The 12,780-nt window shown below is 42.7% G+C and overlaps 6 non-coding genes across 6 annotated transcripts; 3 read left to right on the forward strand and 3 right to left on the reverse strand.

Moving 5' to 3' along the window:
* Window positions 1–2,972: 2,972 nt before the first annotated feature.
* Window positions 2,973–3,163, forward strand: LOC140275927 (U2 spliceosomal RNA). Its single transcript, XR_011908628.1, has one exon. It is a non-coding gene; the product is annotated as a U2 spliceosomal RNA (small nuclear RNA).
* A 411-nt stretch (window positions 3,164–3,574) lies between these two features.
* LOC140275867 (U5 spliceosomal RNA) lies at window positions 3,575–3,688 on the forward strand. Its single transcript, XR_011908575.1, has one exon. It is a non-coding gene; the product is annotated as a U5 spliceosomal RNA (small nuclear RNA).
* A 275-nt stretch (window positions 3,689–3,963) lies between these two features.
* On the forward strand, window positions 3,964–4,151 carry LOC140276084 (U2 spliceosomal RNA). The gene has a single exon (XR_011908771.1). It is a non-coding gene; the product is annotated as a U2 spliceosomal RNA (small nuclear RNA).
* A 3,563-nt stretch (window positions 4,152–7,714) lies between these two features.
* LOC140276003 (U2 spliceosomal RNA) lies at window positions 7,715–7,902 on the reverse strand. The gene has a single exon (XR_011908696.1). It is a non-coding gene; the product is annotated as a U2 spliceosomal RNA (small nuclear RNA).
* Window positions 7,903–8,177: 275 nt separating this feature from the next.
* On the reverse strand, window positions 8,178–8,291 carry LOC140276400 (U5 spliceosomal RNA). Its single transcript, XR_011908997.1, has one exon. It is a non-coding gene; the product is annotated as a U5 spliceosomal RNA (small nuclear RNA).
* Window positions 8,292–8,702: 411 nt separating this feature from the next.
* Window positions 8,703–8,893, reverse strand: LOC140275827 (U2 spliceosomal RNA). Its single transcript, XR_011908539.1, has one exon. It is a non-coding gene; the product is annotated as a U2 spliceosomal RNA (small nuclear RNA).
* Window positions 8,894–12,780: the final 3,887 nt, after the last annotated feature.

Genomic DNA, 12,780 nt, shown 5'->3' on the forward strand with positions numbered 1-12,780 from the left:
CAGGCTGTAACATAACCTTAACACCCTCTGGTGTAGAAGTTAAAATAATGCCTAATTTACACATGAGATCACAGCCCATCAGGTTAATGGGACACAACTCTGATAACAAAAATGAGTGTTTGAAGGAGAGCTCATCGGGAGTGACAACACGCAATGGGCATTGTCATTTTCTCCTTCACAACCTGGCCTGATGCAAACATACAGTAAACGTGGTTTCCACTTAACTTTGGAGGACAATCAAACTCCCCTGACGTCACTACTGATGAACATAAGTTCCTATATTCTGAGAGAAATATCTTTGCTCTAGGACGGAAATAGCATGCAAAACTTTACTACGTGAATCACAGTCGGCAAGCGTTGCTTCACTACACAGAGCAGGAAAAATGTGTGAGTGTGTTTGTGCTATCACCCATTAGTGGAGGCTCCGCTGCCGCGTGACGTCCAGAACCTGCCTCCCACCCTCAGTCAGCCTTTTGCCCAATTTCATCACTTTTTAGCTGTGGACAGTCCTTCTTCCAGTGTCCAGTCTGGCCACAGTAAAAACAAATATTCGGATCATAGCTCTGGCGTGGCCCATTTCGACCTCCTCTCCCACACGTCCACGTCTTCGACTTCGGCCTCGTCCTCTGTTTACACCAACTGCGTAATACATGGTCATGGTTGCCAAATGCAGCTCCTTTTCACACTTGTCCCTTTTGGTTGTCTTACGCGTCTCAACTTGGTTCTGAGCATGGCGAGCATATCGGCGAACGTCAGCCAAACGAGGACCCTCACACCATCCCACGTAAATGTTCTTTACTTCAGTGGCGACATCTATATAATATTGTCTGGGTCCCGTTAAAACATGTATTTTTCCCATCTAATTCCTTGTTTGCTTTAAAACAAGTATTCCCCATTTTCTATCCCTTCAGTAGCCAACCAGTTTGTATGGAGTACACTGGAGCAACTTGACTGATCAGTAAAACACTGCTTTTGTTGTCACCGCAAGGCTTCCCCCGTCGGTTGTTTCACTGAGACACTACTGAGTAACTATAACTCAACACAGTTTATACACATAACATTCATATACATACTAACAAACAAACAAACAATAATTTATCGCAATTTTCTCATCTCTGTTTGAACGTACACCCAGGTAAATATTCCTGTAGTCTTCTCATACCGACTATGGACCCATTCATTGTTTAACTTCACTGTTTTGCAAATCCTAATTGAATATTACACATTGACATTGAACTTTACTGGATAAGCAGGTCTTCATTGCATTCAGCAGCCTATATGTGAGCATCTATGTGTAAGCTGTTCTTCTTTGCATTTATCAGCAGCAAGCAATTCTTCACTGCACATGCATATGTAAATAGTAAAACAATTCCAATGTGTTAGCGAAACCTTCTATATCACAGTGGTTTCTAAGGTCTATTTTAAGTTCTTTGCCATCAGTGAGATGACATTGTTTACAAAGTATGTCAAATTATCACTGAAGATCTTTTCAGGAATTTCAAATCTAGAAATGAGGTATTTTACGCGTGATTTTGCTACTGAGAGTGCATCTGCTTGTGCACATGGAAATATTTCAGACCATTTGGTAAAAACCTCTGTTGTCACTGAGCAGAATCGTTTCCCTTAACATTAATTTAGTTCAATGAAATCTACACAATAATGAAATAATGAAATCCAAACAAATATGTTGAAAAAGATACACTGGCTTAGGGAATTATCTTCGTTTTGGTCTTAGATTGCCCTGTGGAATGTATTTTGCACATATTTGACCTGCTAGACAAAACTTTATTAATTTATTTATTCTAAAAAAAAAAATTCAATAATTAGTAAAACCATATGCTGTAAAAACCTTGTTCATTATTGCTTCCATCCCTCCTGTTGAGACATGACATGGTCCGTGGCTCAATACTGCAGCATATTTAAACAAATTCTTTGGCAGTATGGTTTTCCTTCCGGTCATTCATACGAGTCTATTGTAGATGGCAATTGAATAACATCTAATAATGCTAAAATATTTGTAGTTTATACATTTAGCTGTGGATGTCAACATACCTGTTTTTCCAATGCTGTGTTAACACATGTACAGTTGAGAAGGCATACTGACTGTCAGTGTAAACGTTAACAACCTTTTTGTTATTTAATTTACAAGCTTCAGTTAAAGCTACCAATTCGACTGCTTGAACAGAGTAATTTTTTGGTAGTGGTTGTTTTAAGAAAACTTCAGTTTCTGTTACTACTGCAAATCCTGTAGCATTTGTGCCATCAGGGTTTTTTGCTTGACCTGTTGAATAAATATAGTTATTTCTGCATTTTCATAACGTATATCAGTTAAGTCTGGCCTGGGTAAAACACTGATGGTTATTTCTGACATGCAATCATGAGGCTTTCCATCTGTGGGGTAGGTAGCAGTGTGGATGGATTAAGTGTAGCACATCTCTCGACAACAAGGTGTGGCTGTGAAAGAAGAACTGTTATGTAGGAGAGATGTCTGGTAAAGATATTTTGTTAAGTAACCATATCACAGCCACTGCATGAGGTACCTTAAGTGTTAATGGGTGAAATAACACCATTATTGTTGATGCCTGCACTTCCAATGGCTTCTGGCCATTGATTCAAAAGTACGATCTCGTCCCTTTTACCCCCTTTCAGTGGACACTGGCCCCTAATTACCGCAATTCAGCAGGGGGTCTTTCATTAGGAGTACTGGACTCCCCCGTGCACGGTTTCAGCTCCGACCCTGGAAAGCGGAAAAAACGTTGAGATCTGGTTTGAGGACCCAATTGTTGAGAAAAGTCTCTCAATGAGACTCAGAGTTGGTGGTAGTGTAAAGTTATACCATTTAAAAGAGCTGAAGAGTGCTCAGTGCAGCGGGTGGGCGGAGGTGCAAAGTGACACTATGGCCATAAAAAGAACACCGCTACAAGTGCGCATTGTGCCAGGAAGGGCCCTCGGACGTGAACCAGTGGACAGTTATCGCTTCTCGGCCTTTTGGCTAAGATCAAGTGTAGTATCTGTTCTTATCAGTTTAATGTCTGATATGTCCTCTATGCGAGGACTACATATTAAATGGATTTTTATCAATAGGAGTTGAAAAAGGAGCTTGCTCCGTTCACTCCAAGCATCGACCCGGTACTGCAGTGCCGTTGGGAATGTTGCGCTCTCCTCTGCTCTTGTGAAAAAGCAAACAGCGGTGCAGGATGGAAGTTTCAGGGAGCCTAAGATGAAACTTTCTTTTAATCTGCTGAGAAAAGAGAGTGAATGCGAAGCAGACTTTAACACGGCTCTGGGAGCGAGCCGAGTGCGGGCTAACCGGGAGAATTGCTTGAAAGAAACGCGACACCGAATGAGCAGTCAGAACAAAGCCTCAATACGGTGTTCCCGTGTTGTTTGTGGCTGCCTTGTCTTTTGCACAGAGTAAAAGACAAGGCAGCCATCGAATAGGGCCTGATTGTTCCTACTTGGTCAGCCGAGGAGCAAGGGGGGGGAGCAAGCGTCTCAACCAAGCAAAGCTCACCATGGGGAAGGTGGCTATGCCAACTAGCCCGATGCCCTGCTCCTGCAGTGATGGATAATCATACACTGTTTTCTCTTCATAATGTACAAGTCTTTCGCCTTTTACTAAAGACTTCCGTGGAGAGCAGCACTAATGAATTGTTTCTATTTTTGGCAGGCTTTACCTTTGCGGGTGAAGCCCTTTCTGTCTGTGCAAAAGAAATCTTGTTACTGTGCAGAGTGACTTCTCTGAGTAGAGTCGCCTTACTTGTTGCGACTGTGCCGATGTTGCTTGAATGGTGCTCGCTGGAGCGTGCGGTAGTGTAAAGTTATACCATTTAAAAGGGTTGAAGAGTGCTCAGTGCAGCGGGTGGGCGGAGGTGCAAAGTGACACTATGGCCATAAAACGAACACCGCTACAAGTGCGCATTGTGCCAGGAAGGGCCCTCGGACGTGAACCAGTGGACAGATATCGCTTCTCGGCCTTTTGGCTAAGATCAAGTGTAGTATCTGTACTTATCAGTTTAATATGTAATATGTCTATGCAAGGACTACATATTAAATGGATTTTTATCAATAGGAGTTGAAAAAGGAGCTTGCTCCGTTGACTCCAAGCATCGACCCGGTACTGCAGTGCCGCTGGGAACAGTGCGCTCTCCTCTGCTCTTGTGAAAAAGCAAACAGCGGTGCAGGATGGAAGTTTCTTTTAATCTGCTGAGAAAAGAGAGTGAATGCGAAGCAGACTTTAACACGGCTCTGGGAGCGAGCCGAGTGCAGGCTAACCAGGAGAATTGCTTGAAAGAAACGCGACACCGAATGAGCGGTCAGAACAAAGCCTCAATACGGTGTTCCTGTGGTGTTTTTATAAAATGCGGTGTAAAAAAAGGTGTGAATGCCCCATAGAAAACTAAAAGGTGGAGCGGAAGTGTTCGGCTGCAAGAAGGTGTGAATGTCCGACTATATTTGGTGAAAAGCAGGTGAAGCAAGGTCTGAATGCCCAACCTTACATCATCAAAAGCGAGATCAGAGGTTTTTGGCTGCAAGAAGGCCATAGTTTGCCAAAAGCGGGTAAGGTGCGAATGATCGGCTAAATATCAACAAAAGTGGGGGCGGAGGTCTTCGGATGCAAGTGGGTGTGAATATCCCACCATACAAGTATGGTGGAGAGGAAGCTGTGAATGGCCGACCATAGTTTGCAAAAAGCGGGTGAGAAAAGGTGCGAATGTCCAACCATACATGATCAAAACAGGGAGCGGAGGTGTTTGGCTGCGACAAGGTGTGAATGTCCACCCATAATTAATGAAAAGCGGGCAACAAGTAGGTTCGAATGCCCAACCATACATCATCAAAAGCAGGAGTGGATGTGTTCGGCTACAAGAAGGTTTGAATGTCCGAGCATAGTTTGTAAAAAGCGGGTAAGAAAAGGTTCGAATGCCCGAACATACACCATCAAAAGAGGGAGCGGAGGTGTTCCGCTGTAAGACGGTGTGAATGTCCGACCATAGTTGGTAAAAAGTGGGTATGAAAAGGTTCGAATGCTCAAATTCGGCTGCAAAAAACTGTGTTCGGCTGCAAAAAGGTGTGAATGTTCGACTAAATTTTGTAAAAAGCGGGTAAGACAAGGTGCGAATGCCTGACAATGTATGATCAAAAGCGGGAGCGGAGGTGTTCAGCTGCAAGAAGGTCTAAATGTCCATTTTTAATTGCTAGAAAACATGAAAGAAAATTTTCGAAAATCAATCCGCACATGATCATAAGTGGGAGAGGAGGTGTTCAGCTGCAAGAAGGTGTGAATGTCCTACCATAATTGCTGAAAAATGTGTTAGAAACGGTAAGAATGCCGGACCATACATCATCAAAAGCTAGAGAGGTGGTGTTCGGCTGCAAGTAGGTGTGAATGTCTGACTAAAGTTCAAATATATTAACAAAAGCGGGAGGAGAGGTCTTCGGATGAGTGGTCGAGAATTTCCAACCATAATCTATAAAATGCGGTGAAAAAAAAAGGTGTGATAGATACCTAAAAGGTGGAGCGGAAGTGTTCGGCTGCAAGAAGGTGTGAATGTTATATATATAGTTGGTGAAAAGCAGGAAAAGCAAGGTCTGAATGCCCAATCTTACATAATCAAAAGCGAGATCAGAGGTGTTTGGCGGCAAGAAAACGGGTAAGGGGTGAATGACCGACTAAATATCAACAAAAGTGGGGGCGGAGGTCTTCGGATGCAAGTGGGTGTGAATATCCCACCATACAAGTATGGTGGAGAGGAAGCTGTGAATGGCCGACCATAGTTTGCAAAAAGCGGGTGAGAAAAGGTGCGAATGTCCAACCATACATGATCAAAACAGGGAGCGGAGGTGTTTGGCTGCGACAAGGTGTGAATGTCCACCCATAATTAATGAAAAGCGGGCAACAAGTAAGTTCGAATGCCCAACCATACATCATCAAAAGCAGGACTGGATGTGTTAGGCTACAAGAAGGTTTGAATGTCCGAGCATAGTTTGTAAAAAGCGGGTAAGAAAAGGTTCGAATGCCCGAACATACACCATCAAAAGAGGGAGCGGAGGTGTTCCGCTATAAGAAGGTGTGAATGTCCGACCGTAGTTGGTTAAAATACCCGACTGTACACAATCAATAGCGGGAGCGAATGTGTTCGGCTACAAGAAGGTGTGAATGGCCGACCATTTTTTGTAAATAGCGGGTAAGAAAAGGTGCGAATGCCCGACAATGTATGATCAAAAGAGGGAGCAGAGGTTTTCGGCTAAAAGAAGGTCTGAATGTCCAACCATAATTTGTAAAAACCGGGGAAGAAAAGGCTCGAAAGCCCGACTATACACCATCAAAAGCGGGAGCAGAGGGGTTCAGCTGCAAGAAGGTCTGATTGTCCATCAATAATTGCTAGAAAACATGAAAGAAAATTTTCGAATATCAAACCGCACATGATCATATGCGGGAGAGGAGGTGTTCAGCTGCAAGAAGGTGTGAATGTCTACCCATAATTCCTGAAAAATGGGTAAAAAAAGGTGCGAATGCCCAACCATACATCATCAAAAGCATGCGTGAATGTCAGATCATAATTTGCAAAAACCTGATTGTGTGCAGCTGAACACCTCTGCTCCCGTTTTTGATGGTGTATAGTCGGGCTTTCGAGGCTTTTCTTCAACGGTGTTTACAAATTACGGTTGGAAATTCAAACCTTGCAGCCGAACACCTCAACTCCCTCTTTTGATCATACATTGTCGGGCATTCGCACCTTGTCTTACCCGCGTTTTACAAACCATGGTCGGACTTTCACACCTTCTTGTAGCTGAACAACTCCGCTCCCGCTATTGATTGTGTACAGTCGGGTATTTTAACCTTTTCTTACCCGCTTTTTACCAATTATGGTCGGACATTCACACCGTCTTACAGCGGAACACCTCCGCTCCCTCTTTTGATGGTGTATGTTCGGGCATTCGAACCTTTTCTTACCCGCTTTTTACAAACTATGCTCGGACATTCAAACCTTCTTGTAGCCGAACACATCCACTCCTGCTTTTGATGATGTATGGTTGGGCATTCGAACCTACTTGTTGCCCGCTTTTCATTAATTATGGGTGGACATTCACACCTTGTCGCAGCCAAACACCTCCGCTCCCTGTTTTGATCATGTATGGTTGGACATTCGCACCTTTTCTCACCCGCTTTTTGCAAACTATGGTCGGCCATTCACAGCTTCCTCTCCACCATACTTGTATGGTGGGATATTCACACCCACTTGCATCCGAAGACCTCCGCCCCCACTTTTGTTGATATTTAGCCGATCATTCGCACCTTACCCGCTTTTGGCAAACTATGGCCTTCTTGCAGCCAAAAACCTCTGATCTCGCTTTTGATGATGTAAGGTTGGGCATTCAGACCTTGCTTCACCTGCTTTTCACCAAATATAGTCGGACATTCACACCTTCTTGCAGCCGAACACTTCCGATTCACCTTTTAGTTTTCTATGGGGCATTCACACCTTTTTTTACACCGCATTTTATAAAAACACCACAGGAACACCGTATTGAGGCTTTGTTCTGACCGCTCATTCGGTGTCGCGTTTCTTTCAAGAAATTCTCCTGGTCAGCCCGCACTCGGCTCGCTCCCAGAGCCGTGTTAAAGTCTGCTTCGCATTCACTCTCTTTTCTCAGCAGATTAAAAGAAACTTCCATCCTGCACCGCTGTTTGCTTTTTCACAAGAGCAGAGGAGAGCGCACCGTTCCCAACGGCACTGCAGTACCGGGTCGATGCTTGGAGTGAACGGAGCAAGCTCCTTTTTCAACTCCTATTGATAAAAATCCATTTAATATGTAGTCCTCGCATAGACATATCACATATTAAACTGATAAGTACAGATACTACACTTGATCTTAGCCAAAAGGCCGAGAAGCGATATCTGTCCACTGGTTCACGTCCGAGGGCCCTTCCTGGCACAATGCGCACTTGTAGCGGTGTTCTTTTTATGGCCATAGTGTCACTTTGCACCTCCGCCCACCCGCTGCACTGAGCACTCTTCAACCCTTTTAAATGGTATAACTTTACACTACCGCACGCTCCAGCGAGCACCATTCAAGCAACATCGGCACAGTCGCAACAAGTAAGGCGACTCTACTCAGAGAAGTCACTCTGCACAGTAACAAGATTTCTTTTGCACAGACAGAAAGGGCTTCACCCGCAAAGGTAAAGCCTGCCAAAAATAGAAACAATTCATTAGTGCTGCTCTCCACGGAAGTCTTTAGTAAAAGGCGAAAGACTTGTACATTATGAAGAGAAACCAGAGTACGATTATCCATCACTGCGGGAGCAGGGCATCAGGCTAGTTGGCATAGCCACCTTCCCCATGGTGAGCTTTGCTTGGTTGAGACGCTTGCTCCCCACCCTTGCTCCTCGGCTGACCAAGTAGGAACAATCGGGCCCTATTCGATGGCAGCCTTGTCTTTTACTCTGTGCAAAAGACAAGGCAGCCACAAACAACACGGGAACACCGTATTGAGGCTTTGTTCTGACTGCTCATTCGGTGTCGCGTTTCTTTCAAGCAATTCTCCCGGTTAGCCCGCACTCGGCTCGCTCCCAGAGCCGTGTTAAAGTCTGCTTCGCATTCACTCTCTTTTCTCAGCAGATTAAAAGAGAGTTTCATCTTAGGCTCCCTGAAACTTCCATCCTGCACCGCTGTTTGCTTTTTCACAAGAGCAGAGGAGAGCGCACCATTCCCAGCGGCACTGCAGTACCGGGTCGATGCTTGGAGTGAACGGAGCAAGCTCCTTTTTCAACTCCTATTGATAAAAATCCATTTAATATGTAGTCCTCGCAAAGAGGACATATCAGACATTAAACTGATAAGAACAGATACTACACTTGATCTTAGCCAAAAGGCCGAGAAGCGATAACTGTCCACTGGTTCACGTCCGAGGGCCCTTCCTGGCACAATGCGCACTTGTAGCGGTGTTCTTTTTATGGCCATAGTGTCACTTTGCACCTCCGCCCACCCGCTGCACTGAGCACTCTTCAGCCCTTTTAAATGGTATAACTTTACACTACCACACGCTCCAGCGAGCACCATTCAAGCAACAACTTTGCACTCCAGCTTCGAACATCGGCACAGTCGCAACAAGTAAGGCGACTCTACTCAGAGAAGTCACTCTGCACAGTAAAAAGGTTTCTTTTGCACAGACAGAAAGGGCTTCATCCGCAAAGGTAAAGCCTGCCAAAAATAGAAACAACTCATTAGTGCTGCTCAACGTTGTACTTTGCAGTAAAAGAAAGAGCAAATCTAAAGTTTCAGGAATCCGAGAATAAGCTTACTTTCATGAGTTCTTCACGATTTCGGATTTTGCTATAAAATGAATTCCTTCACTCAAACTAAATTAAAACTGCTAAACCGCTAATCTGTTACATACAAGGCAGATGTCAAATTCACCGAAATAGGATCTAAGGGTATTTGGCCAATCGAGCTGTAGCAGCTTCGGTAAAAGAGTATAAGTTGAAGAGTTTGTGAATAAAGGTGTGCGCACACATAGTGAGTTGTAGGAAAATAGGCAGGGAGCAATGCCGGCTGGGGTATATGTTCTTGTATGTTGTCTGACTGTTTGATTTGAATGTGTTGTGTAAGTGTCCTGTTGAATGTTACATGTTTGGGCTTTGACACGCTTCACTGTGGTTGTTAACTGTGTGGTGTGTCCTGAAATGTTATATGTTTGGGCTGTGTGACATGCTTAATGCTTTTCAGTAGCAACCCACTTATTCATATATAGCAACTGACAACATAAGAAGTCCGGACATACTTTGATAGTAGTTGTAGAAGTATCCTTATTGATAATAGATAAACTAATTCATAGTGATAGAACAGTAGATGAACAGGTGCCTGCACATGTCTCATGAAAATAAAATGGGTGTATGATTGCTGACGGCAGAGCAATACTGCCAAACTTATGAGTTCTTGTGGCAAACTTGATTCAGTGTCTTGACGTGTATACGCTGTTTCGCTGACTTGTCACAAGAAACAAAGTGTGTTTGATAAGATCCGACCATTTTATTACGGGAGGATCAGTATGTATGGATTCTGATGTGACTGATAAACCCATTCGTATCTTAAGCACAATCTAATACGTGAGACAACGCCCTGGCACACAATCAAAAAAAAAAAAGAGAGAGAGCGGTTTTGTGTCCCCACAGTCCATAATGTAGAAAAGAGAGAAAAAAGCCTTTCTGATTTGGTGTGTGTGCTCACAGTGCAGAGTGTAGAGAAAAGAGAGAAAAGAAAGCCGTTTTGGTGTCACGGGTGTTGTGACTTACACACACACATTTCTGAATTGAGAAAGGAAATTATTTTAGAGAAAGCACTAGAGTTTAGATCCCATATTTGTTGATAGGCATTCATTTAATTTTTCTTTTAATCAGTTTTAAAGTGAATACTAACTGAGAAATGAAAAAGGTGAAGAGTTTAGAAGCTTGGTTCAAGAGCAAAACTTGGTTTATGATCAGCTGAGTCTCTAAACAGAACAGCAAAGGGCTTCATCGAACATTTAAAAAAGATTCAGATTGTTAGAATAACCAGAATTTATAGGAATGGTGGTGATTACTCTTATTTTCTAGAATGGAAATAACTGCACCATGTCTGTTTTATGAATTTAAGGGGCTAAAAAGTTTTGTTCTTGTTTTTCTATGATTAACCGAATGTATGTGAGAGTCCAAACAGACAGAAGGGTTCTTCTTTCACAGCCACACCTTGTTGTCGAGAGATGTGCTACACTTAATCCATCCACACTGCTACCTACCCCACAGATGGAAAGCCTCATGATTGCATGTCAGAAATAACCATCAGTGTTTTACCCAGGCCAGACTTAACTGATATACGTTATGAAAATGCAGAAATAACTATATTTATTCAACAGGTCAAGCAAAAAACCCTGATGGCACAAATGCTACAGGATTTGCAGTAGTAACAGAAACTGAAGTTTTCTTAAAACAACCACTACCAAAAAATTACTCTGTTCAAGCAGTCGAATTGGTAGCTTTAACTGAAGCTTGTAAATTAAATAACAAAAAGGTTGTTAACGTTTACACTGACAGTCAGTATGCCTTCTCAACTGTACATGTGTTAACACAGCATTGGAAAAACAGGTATGTTGACATCCACAGCTAAATGTATAAACTACAAATATTTTAGCATTATTAGATGTTATTCAATTGCCATCTACAATAGACTCGTATGAATGACCGGAAGGAAAACCATACTGCCAAAGAATTTGTTTAAATATGCTGCAGTATTGAGCCACGGACCATGTCATGTCTCAACAGGAGGAATGGAAGCAATAATGAACAAGGTTTTTACAGCATATGGTTTTACTTATTATTAAATTTTTTTTTTTAGAATAAATAAATGAATAAAGTTTTGTCTAGCAGGTCAAATATGTGCAAAATACATTCCACAGGGCAATCTAAGACCAAAACGAAGATAATTCCCTAAGCCAGTGTATCTTTTTCAACATATTTGTTTGGATTTCATTATTTCATTATTGTGTAGATTTCATTTAACTAAATTAATGTTAAGGGAAACGATTCTGCTCAGTGACAACAGATGTTTTTACCAAATGGTCTGAAATATTTCCATGTGCACAAGCAGATGCACTCTCAGTAGCAAAATCACGCGTAAAATAACTCATTTCTAGATTTGAAATTCCTGAAAAGATCTTCAGTGATAATTTGACACACTTTGTAAACAATGTCATCTCACTGATGGCAAAGAACTTAAAATAGACCTTAGAAACCACTGTGATATAGAAGGTTTCGCTAACACATTGGAATTGTTTTACTATTTACATATGCATGTGCAGTGAAGAATTGCTTGCTGCTGATAAATGCAAAGAAGAACAGCTTACACATAAATGCTCACATATAGGCTGCTGAATGCAATGAAGACCTGCTTATCCAGTAAAGTTCAATGTCAATGTGTAATATTCAATTAGGATTTGCAAAACAGTGAAGTTAAACAATGAATGGGTCCATAGTCGGTATGAGAAGACTACAGGAATATTTACCTGGGTGTACGTTCAAACAGAGATGAGAAAATTGCGATAAATTATTGTTTGTTTGTTTGTTAGTATGTATATGAATGTTATGTGTATAAACTGGGTTGAGTTGTAGTTACTCAGTAGTGTCTCAGTGAAACAACCGACGGGGGAAGCCTTGCGGTGACAACAAAAGCAGTGTTTTACTGATCAGTCAAGTTGCTCCAGTGTACTCCATACAAACTGGTTGGCTACTGAAGGGATAGAAAATGGGGAATACTTGTTTTAAAGCAAACAAGAAAAATACATGTTTTAACGGGACCCAGACAATATTATATAGATGTCGCCACTGAAGTAAAGAACATTTACGTGGGATGGTGTGAGGGTCCTCGTTTGGCTGACGTTCGCCGATATGCTCGCCATGCTCAGAACCAAGTTGAGACGCGTAAGACAACCAAAAGGGACAAGTGTGAAAAGGAGCTGCATTTGGCAACCATGACCATGTATTACGCAGTTGGTGTAAACAGAGGACGAGGCCGAAGTCGAAGACGTGGACGTGTGGGAGAGGAGGTCGAAATGGGCCACGCCAGAGCTATGATCCGAATATTTGTTTTTACTGTGGCCAGACTGGACACTGGAAGAAGGACTGTCCACAGCTAAAAAGTGATGAAATTGGGCAAAAGGCTGACTGAGGGTGGGAGGCAGGTTCTGGACGTCACGCGGCAGCGGAACCTCCACTAATGGGTGATAGCACAAACACACTCA

The sequence above is a fragment of the Leuresthes tenuis genome, unplaced genomic scaffold, assembly GCF_036924035.1.
Source record: "Leuresthes tenuis unplaced genomic scaffold, fLeuTen1.0.hap1 SCAF_18, whole genome shotgun sequence".
NCBI lineage: Eukaryota > Metazoa > Chordata > Actinopteri > Atheriniformes > Atherinopsidae > Leuresthes > Leuresthes tenuis.